The sequence below is a fragment of the Melanaphis sacchari genome, unplaced genomic scaffold (genome assembly GCF_002803265.2).
Source record: "Melanaphis sacchari strain LSU unplaced genomic scaffold, SCAv2.0 Contig91_pilon_pilon, whole genome shotgun sequence".
Lineage (NCBI taxonomy): Eukaryota > Metazoa > Arthropoda > Insecta > Hemiptera > Aphididae > Melanaphis > Melanaphis sacchari.
The window spans coordinates 1,463,932-1,474,476 of record NW_020271649.1 but is presented as its reverse complement, the minus strand read 5'-3'; positions in this window follow the sequence as shown (position 1 = coordinate 1,474,476).

Below are 10,545 nucleotides of genomic sequence, written 5' to 3'. Positions count from 1 at the left end.
ACGACGACGACGACTACTAATACTACAACAGTACTACGGTACGGCTATGACGACGACGTATGTGCGCGCGCGGGGGGTAGGGGCATCGGGCGACCGGTGCGGCGGTGGTAACGGGCGATCGCGATTGACGGGCGGGCGAGTGGTGGGGCTGCGTTCCGATCGTCTGGTCGCGGGGCCGGTGGTGCGGCGGGGGTTTGCGCACAACGGTGGCGCCCGTTTCCGCCCGTCCATCAAGCCGTGTGCGCGGTACCCGATAAACACGTGTTGGTCCGGATAGCCGTGACGGACGTGGCGGGCGGGCGCGGAGCGGTGTTGTTGGGAAACACTCCGGGATATCCCCCGCGCAGCCGGCAACACGCCGGCGGCCATCGTGCTCGTGCACGCTACGCGACCGCAGCGCAGTCAGGCGTGCAAGTCGAACAACCGATCGACTCCTCAACCGAGTGGTCGGGCACGCCGCACGCCGAGCATGGTGAACTGACCGCTTGGCGCTTTGGGCGCGCTCGGAATACGCGGAATGTGCGTACATCGGTGTACCGCTCAAACAGTAAACACGCGAAATAGAAGTGAACTGCTGCGTAAGTACTAAGTAGTCGATTTTTGAAAAATTGAAAAAAATTCTCGGAAAAATTATATTATCACGGTCGATCGATGCTTAACGACGGCGGACCGGTTAGTGAACATGGTGTAAACCGCGATGTTTTTTCTGTAATGCCCGAAACGTATAAATTGCCCATGACACGACACTATTAACAACGAGAAACTAAAATCTCAAACCCCGACAATACCCCAAAAAGTGCCCCGTATAATTGTTGCCTTTGTACAAAAGTTTTATATTATGCATTTAATATTTATAATAATATGTAACCTTTTGCCGGTTAATCGTTCACTCATCTCAATTAATTATTAAAGTACAATATAATAATTAATAACTGTTACACAATCATAGTATTACAGCGATTCGATTTAAAATTTAAAATCTAACCGATTATTTTACGTTAATGCGTTGTTATATTAATAGAGTATTATTATTATTATTATCATTATAGTGCTTGTCTGTAGTTTATGGAACTCTTAATTTTGTTTACGGAATCCCACTACACTTATCTTTTAATTTTTATGGCTACATTTTAATATAAAAAATACTTTTGCATTCCTTGAAAATTTGTATTTTAGTTGTTTAGTTTTAAACAGTTACTCATTTTAGATTATATAATGTTATTAACTATTTTTTAGAAATAAACAGATTGCATTCTTAACATTCTGACGATTACTGAAAAAAATTCCTTATAGATATAGGTACCTACATAAATTATAAATATTATATAGATTATAAATGTATTCATGTTTCAATTAACATAATCAATAATACATGTAATAGCACTAATGAATATGACTAATCTCATGAAACAATAAATTGATACCTACATCATGATATACAAGTATACACTGTATGTCTGTATACGTTACACACTAATATAATATTATGATATATTTATATGATTATATCTGCAGTATTATACACTATATTACTATGGAGTATAAATATAAAGATATGTACCTATGTATGTATATAAGCATGTTAGGTTAGGTTGAATATAGGTGAATTATTTACGGACGAACCTGATTTATATTCGCTTCACAACAAGTTTACACATTATTACATTGAACAAAATTTACGCGACTAAATGCGATCATCAGAAGGTAATTAAAACGATGGATACACCTAATTGTTATCTATAGCTATCATTGCATACTGAGTTTCAATCACGGCTACAGTATAATCTACTGAAATAACAGGTATGTTAAATGCTGCATTAGCCAGACTTGCAAATTAAAATTGATTCATGACTATTTTAAAAAAAAAATTGTGTGCAAACTTATTTCACACAAGGAATTTTATCAAAAGTTAATATCTATGAAATCATTCCATATTTACTTGCTTAAAAGTTATATAATAAAATATCACGATCTATATAAAAGTAAAAAAAGTTATAAAAAAGTATATGAAAGATACAAAAATTTTTTACTTGCTAAATAAATTACTAGTTACTAGTTACTAATATTTACTTAATATCGTATACGATATTTTTAGTACATAATGAAATTAATAATTGTAATTCTCTACATCTAAACTCGTAATAGATAGTTGAAATATCATCCTAACCGGCCATACAACCCCTTTGCCTTTGTGTAAACGTCATTTCTTACTTTTCAAAAAACAGTTGATTATAAATAGATAATTATTCAAAAAGAGAACTTTTAGAACTTGTTTAAATATATATGTATTTGTTTTACGCTATCGTTAAAAAAAGCCACACGTAGATATAGGTACATATTTTCTACATTAAATAACAATTCAACACTGTAATAATGTATGCTGCATGTTTAGCTGTTTTTGCTATACGTAGATTTATTTTTGGAGCTTTTTTAATAATTCTTTTAAAAATTACAATCCGTTATAATGTAATTTAAAGACACCCACACACACTGCCACATATTATGCATAAGCCAAATACTAAATACTATAATGCCAAATTAGAAAATTAATTTTAAAATTTATATTAAAATACATCCTAAATAAAATGGCATTAAATAAAAAATACACGGAAAACCCAGCAACAAGTTTCTCCAACCCTATATCGATTTTAAAAATGAACTTTTTTGAATTTTTTTTTTTTATGTGAATATTATAAAGCATATACTATATTTCAATAAACATGTAAGCTTAATTTTAAAAATTAATAAGAAACTTTTTCCGTTTCAAAATCAGAACTCCGTGGTTCAGCCAAACATCAATATGTATCTTTAGTTTTATCCTGGTAAAAATCAAGATTTTCAAAAAAAATTTTTATTGATATACGATACACAGCAAGCTGAGTCATAAAATTCACATTCACAATCCAATAAATGTATTGGTCTGAGACCACCTATTTATACCTTTGTTTCTATAATTTTCTAAAATGCATGATGATTGTTTATAAAAAAAAAACATCCCCTTCCACCAGTAGTGTAGAATGGGTACACACGAGTACACAGCACATACTCAAATATTTTTTAATAATATTTATGCATATTACATCTTTGCGCAAATTTATAAAGAAAATCATAATACCCCTTTCCTACAGACTGTCGAAAGTTAGTTAACTTTTTATATAATTGCTGATGACTATAAATTAAGTAAATACCATCATGATATTTAAAGACCCAAAACACATATTATGACAAATATTATAGTTTATAAATTATGTAAAATTTGCTAAAATTATAAATGTTTCAATTCAAACCTACATTTTTTTTTTTTTACCATATATTATAATTATGTTTTTAACATTATTTATGGATTACGAGTTTAATATCAATCATAATTTATTAGGTAATTTACGTAGAAAAATAAACGAAATAATGTCAATGGTAGGGGACGTGAGGAGCAGAGCCTCCCCAGTTCCCACATTTTCTATCAATTATTTAGCCGTGTATACATGTATTTTTTTATTACTATACTATCTGACATCTGCCTCTCACTGAAATTTCCTGCGCACACTACTGATTGTGTGATAGTAAATTTTACTTTAACTAGTACCCTTTGATTAACTATAGTATTTACTATTTAATATATGATATATATGTGTATTACTGTTTGATGTTGTCACGTAAAATTACTTGCAAACAATTTTTAAATTTTCAATTTTGATTATAATTTTGTTGACTGACTAATGGTAAAATGAATATTTAAATAATTTAAGTACAATTATTTATACAATCATGCAATTTCTAAAAAAACGAATTTTTATTTCGTTAACATTTTGATATTGAAATTTGAGAAGATTTTTGGTTTTTTAAATAGATAAATAAAATTATGCTGTAATCATATAAACAATATTAAGCAAACAAAAAAAAAAAAGATACCTGAACATATTATAAAATAATTTCAATTTAATTCAAAATATTAATATATTTTTTTAGAACATATTTGTATAATTTAACTAAAACATGAACTAACTATATATATATATTATATAGTACTGTACAGTTACATTAATACAGTATATATATCAGTGCTATATCTATAGACAGTATAGACGCAAACACATTTAATCTAGTTTTTAATGTTTTATAAATTTTTAAATAAATGCAGTGCTAAATAGAAATAAAAGTAATATTTTAATATAAAATACTAAATAGTAAATATAAAGATCAATAAGACTCGTTGTAAAGAAAATCAATATTTATGTAAAATAAAAAAATTATTTTAGATAACAGCGCTGCTGTGTTTACACTTTACCTTGCCCTAGAAAAGTATTTGATTGCATAGAACGCATTAAACAAAGTCGTCGAGAAATTTAAAAAGTGGTTAGAATGATTAAATTATTTTAATTAAATTAATTATATAAAAATATAAAACAAGTAAATGTGAATCCATATATACACATTATACATGATATATTAACGATTGTCTTTTTATGATATTGTTTCTTAAACAATAGTAGAACATTTATCTTTAATAGGTAAGTATCTACATCGTAAACCACCACATTATAAGGACAAAAATCGGCATTATTGTGATGAAAATATAGTCTGCAGTAAAATTCACACGCTATAACATAAAATTATTAAAGCAATTCAAAACGTATACGATAATGATGATGTATACCTTTAGGGTTTGATTATATAGAAATTATGTGTCATAATATGTATTAATAAATATTGAATATAATATATTATAAATAATAATAATAATAATAATAATAGTATATAAGTTGCATAGTTTTCCGTATACACACGATAGGCATTTCGAATTAACGTAATTGAATATAATTTAAATAGACTTTAAATTGTGTAAAAATATAATATATACCTATAAGATTTTACATTACAATGGTTATAGATCAAGGAATCATGTATATTAATAACTTTAATAAGCACTCTGAACGAAACTTTTTTGTAAGCAATTAAAAAAATCATTTGATACACCTGAATTGAATTATAGTATTTATTGACCAAACCGGTGGTGGGGGGGGGGGAGTAATAATATTTGTCATCAACCGTCTCCCGGAAAAAAAAGTTCTGCGTGCGTACCGCTAGTCATTATAGTATAATGCGTTTTGTACGTAAAATAGAAACCGTTTGGGCTTGATAAAAAATAAAATATATTCTACGCAGCTGTTTGATACTATCGACTATAATATTATCGTCTGTAAATAATGTGAATCGTGTGCGGTGTACCTATATTTCTTAATATATAATAAAAATATTATTGTGTGTATATGTGGTCGGAAATCGGAATCCAAAGAACAGTCCAGGTGAACCTGTGCAGCAGCAACGCAGTTGTCGGGACCACTCGCGCGAGTCAACGTCCCCCCTCTCAATCTTTCTATTTACCTCCAATAAAAAAAAAAAAAACCCCATAAAAAACCATTATTCAACGGCAAAACTCGTTATGTGACTTCTCATCGGCAGTAATACAATCGGTTATGCATTACATTATAGGTATATATATACGGCGTGTACATGTTATACGAGTTAACATCACGGCACCGCCAGCAAGTAATCGGCTGACTGTACCCGCGACGACGACCCACGTACCATTCGCGTGACCGCGCGCGTCGCCTACCGCAGCCCATTCACCGTTTGACGCCGCCGGTCATGTTATGGCCAGCAACACGCGCCGCGAATGACGACGGCGGAGTCATAGCAACGATTCTAGCCAGCAAGCACCGCGCCGCATCTCTAAGCTCGTACGCGTAGTGAACATACGCCATAGGCCGAGCTGTATTACGATATATATTATTTCCAAGGTGTGTAAAAATTATGATTTATAACACTCCGATGACTGCGGAGACCGTTCGAGATGGCACTACGCGGTTGTAGAACACACAGTGCGTATATTATGTGCGATTTTACCGCCCTTTCAGAGGATTTCGTGCCAATACATTTATTCCTTATTGTAATGATTACCGCAGCCCCGAGACTTTTTTAATTTTTTTTGGGAGGGAGGGGGGTGCTTGGTTGGCCTTTTTTGTACATATCGATATTATATTTGTATTAATAATTATTAATTTCATATATCATTATATACTTAAATATTTGACATTAGGTGCACCCAATACAGGTTATATTTAATTTGCAATACTAGATATCATCCGAGCTTATTATTTTAAAATCATTAGAAATTTATTTATACAGCATATCTATAATTGAACACGTATATAAATAGTTTTCTCCTCTCCACTATTAAATGTATCATTTTATGTGTAGAGACGGTTCATTTTTCATCAAGTCACTGATACAGCTAATACATATTAAACAAATAATTTACACCAGTATCAGCTACTGTAAGTCTCATTTATATATCTCATCTAAAATCATCTAAAATTATACATTTTATTTTTATAACACCTCCTAATCTTAATCGAAAACTTATCAATTTTAATACGCCTAGGTAAAAATTAATAAAGTATAACAATTAGTTTAAAGATCAATTAAGTACTAGGTACTTACAAGTAGATAAAATTATAAAGTTATAATAAAACTTTTAAAATGCATCTAATTAATAGGTACTTTAGGATTTGTTAGATAATTTAGCACAATTTCTTGATGAGAAATTAAATAGGTACCTATTTTCCTAATTGGTAAACCCATGATGAATTTATTATAATTTAATTATTTTTAATTAATAAGATACTATAGAAAATAATAAATATAATATCAATCACTATTTTAGTAGGTATTTTCCAGCTGATTTTCTTTTACACAATATTACAATACAAAATCATAACACATCAAATATAAATCTAATTAATTTTTTTTTTAAATATAGAAATATTAATAATTTATTCGCGTAGCATATACAAATGTAGATAATTTTAGTAGGAAAAAATAGGTAATAAATAATTTTTTAAATATTAAATAAATATGTACAAAAAATTTGATTGATAACAATAATTAGAGATAGTTATATCTATTGGAGTGCATACAGCTGAGTTTTTATATTTTATTTAGCATGTATAAAAATTGAGCAACAGTCACATTATTATTCTCCAGTCCTTTCTCCTCTACAATTATCTTAGTGACTAGGTTGGCTAATAGGAAAGTACAAATTAATTTAACTTTTCTTTATAATTTTCTCTCAGGTAAAATTGACTCCTCAAATCTCCTCTCTTGCATTAATTTCAAAATCCCTACTCTGTAACCACAGTCCACACGTAATAAATATCCATTTTATATTCCTGTTTATAATACAAACTGTGCTACTATAATGAATTAATGAGCCACTTGTATAAGAATGATGACTGATGAAGATTTCCAATACTAAACCATCTTACTCTTCTAATCAATATGATATAGGTATCTAATTATACATTTATTTACATATACTAGCTGAATTACCCGGCTACGCCTGTTACCAGTTTATGAGTTAATGAATTTCATTTGCCCTAAACGATGTCATTTAAAATAAAGTATTGTAATTTCTAATGTCATCTAAAAAATATTTTGAAAATTAATGAGAGCCTGTAAGTAAATTTTTTAGAAGTTCAGGTGGATCTGATAAGAGAAAAAAATTTACTTTGCCGCCAGAACAACATATATCATTATACTCATCAGTCATCAGGCTATATTTTACATTATAATACTCACAAATTTGGTTCGTTTTTGAAATAGAAACATCTCTATAATTTATGTCGTCAACGTCAGGGTCATACGAAAATGCTGATCGTGGACCATCTGAGCGTGATGATCTAAATTGACGGAATTCAGATTATAAAATTCTTCGCATTGACATTTGTCGAGCATTTCTAGTTTTTCTAGATAACTGTGACTTCGCTATCGGCATTTTTTTATATTAATTGTTGAAATTATTAATAATGTTATAAATTAATATAATAAATTATAAATATAAATTACAAAAACATAATAATGAAATTAAATCGATAGTTATCGAGTTTACTTTACTTTATTAGCAATATAAGGAATACAAAAAAAAAAAATGACCTTACAGCTTTATATTATATTAGTAGATATAGATATTACCAACAGTACTAAACTACTAATAATACTAACAGTACCTATTATTTTTAAGCAACCAAATATCTGTGTCTGACAATTTCTTGAAGAGATTGAATTAAATGTGATAGATAACGTTTTAAAACGAGTACCTACCTACCTATGTGTATTGGTTTCTTATGTTAACAATACCTAGATATGTATTTTATCGTTTAAATTTCTAGGAATAACTGATATCTATACATGCGGATATCAAACACAATATTTGACGGACAAAAAGCCAAAAGGTCAGATTACTGATAGTTGGAAACCCGCGAGCCTCCGCGCTGCATTTAGGATATTCAGGTGTATAATAAAATTTACTTGTTTATTTTAATTATTAATAACTAAACAATTACTAACTTTATCGGACTAAATATATGACTATGAAATTCGAGTGATCATAATGAACACATAAAAAATATCCGATCAAAATTGAATCGATAGTTATTGAGTTTACTTTACACAAAAAATGCGCTTCAGCTTTGTATACCCAACAGTATAGATTTTTATTTTCTTTGTTGTTCGTTATAAATTTATGTTGTCTTCTTATAGCTTTTAATTATTTCTAATATTCTACTACTGAGTACTACCCAAGTACTTAAATGAGTTAAATGTTTTTCGTAATGTAACTAATGCTACAGCCTGTACATTTAATAAATTGACAATAATAAGCAAATTAAGTATCAATAATAGTAAGTTACAAATTTATGTTTATATTTTAATCCAGTCGATATCATATCCGGGGGTCACATAGAATATAATATATTCAATATATTATCGAACTGTAAACTGTCCTACGAGTTTTTTCTTAGAGCAGTTTAATACAATGTGCGATAATACATGTGATATAGGTACCTAGGTATTTTAGTTGGGATTGCCACAATTGAAGCTTGGATTAGAAGCAATGCGGCATTTTTTGTTCATGAAATGCTTCACGTTTTCCATACCCTATTCAAATTCGGTGTAAGATAGAACATATATTCCAAGAGAGGTTGTGATACCTGAATTTGCTCGTAGAATTAAAAAAAAATTAATTTATTACTAAGTTCTGATGATAATCTATTCGTTTCAACGTTGTAACTAGCAATACTTAACTCAACAGCTATTTTCTACAAAGATTTACAAGTTTGTAGGTCATTGCAGAATTTAGAGTACCTAGTAATCAATTGACAAGGTAAATTTAGGTATTGCAATGTTGTATCACTTTTAACTATGGGTACTTTAAGTAGGTAATTCAAGTCTTTTTTTCCGGTGATGTTGCATAGAACAAGTAACCATTCGAAGAGGGTAAATTTGAATGATTTTATAGAACCTGATAAGATGCGCATAATTTAATTCAGGCGAGTGTCCATCATATAATTATATATATAATAGAATATGAATCACTATATACTTCGGGGGAAGAGGCATACAGAGCTACACAGTAAATTATAGCAATAGTTTAAGTATTATTTCATGACAATATGATGAATAACAAACCTATACAAATTATGAAAATGTGGTTTCCATAATTCTAATTGGGGTAGCTAGAAATGTCTAGAGGGACTTTCAGAGGCACACATGTAATAGATAAAAAACTTACTCAATACATTTTAATATACTTATTAATGTCATAAATCATAATGTAAAAAACAATACAATTCAAATGTATAAGATGTAATACCTATCAATTTAACCTAATACCTTTACCTCTATTGGTATTATTTTATTTTAACCAGCAGTAGTAGTTGTATTTTCTATACAAATTTCTTATGAAAATTGCAGCAATTCCTTCTATTAATACCTACTTATTTTTAACAGTATTTACGAAATCTAATATAGTTTACTATAGTGCATAACAATCAGGCAGTAGTTTATTGTATTTCGGGAAAATCTTTAAAATTATTAAAGCAATCAAATGTACCATGACATATAATGATAAAACCTTACATACAATTGAATATTAATAATAATAATGAAAAAAAGTGATATGCAAGCAAGTAATTAGCATTAGAACTTTGGAAGTTTGACAAGATTGTACAATTAAATGCAAAATGATGAATTTTAAAATTTTTTTGTAATACATACATAATTATTTAATAATCACAAAAAGATTTTCAAAATATTTAGATTAATTTTAAGTTATATAATATAACACAAATCTAATTACACCATTTTATGGTATCTATATACAGAGATGTGAAAATAGAAATCTTTATCACACATATACTCTGAAACTATTCATCCTATTATCTTGACTTTATTTTAAAAACAAAGTGGATGAGTACATCGTGGAGCCGGTTTAAATCTTAAAGGTTGATTCTTAGAATTAATGAAAAATTGAGTTATTAATCTTTTAAATAATTAGCAAATACACATAAAAATATTTTAGTAAATAATTGATGTAGTATAACAATAAAAAGATTTTTGTTGTTTATACTAGAACTATTTAAACCTTATGAAATGATAAGTTTGGTTTAGAAAGAAAGGAAAATCAAATTTGGGTAATAAATGATTTAG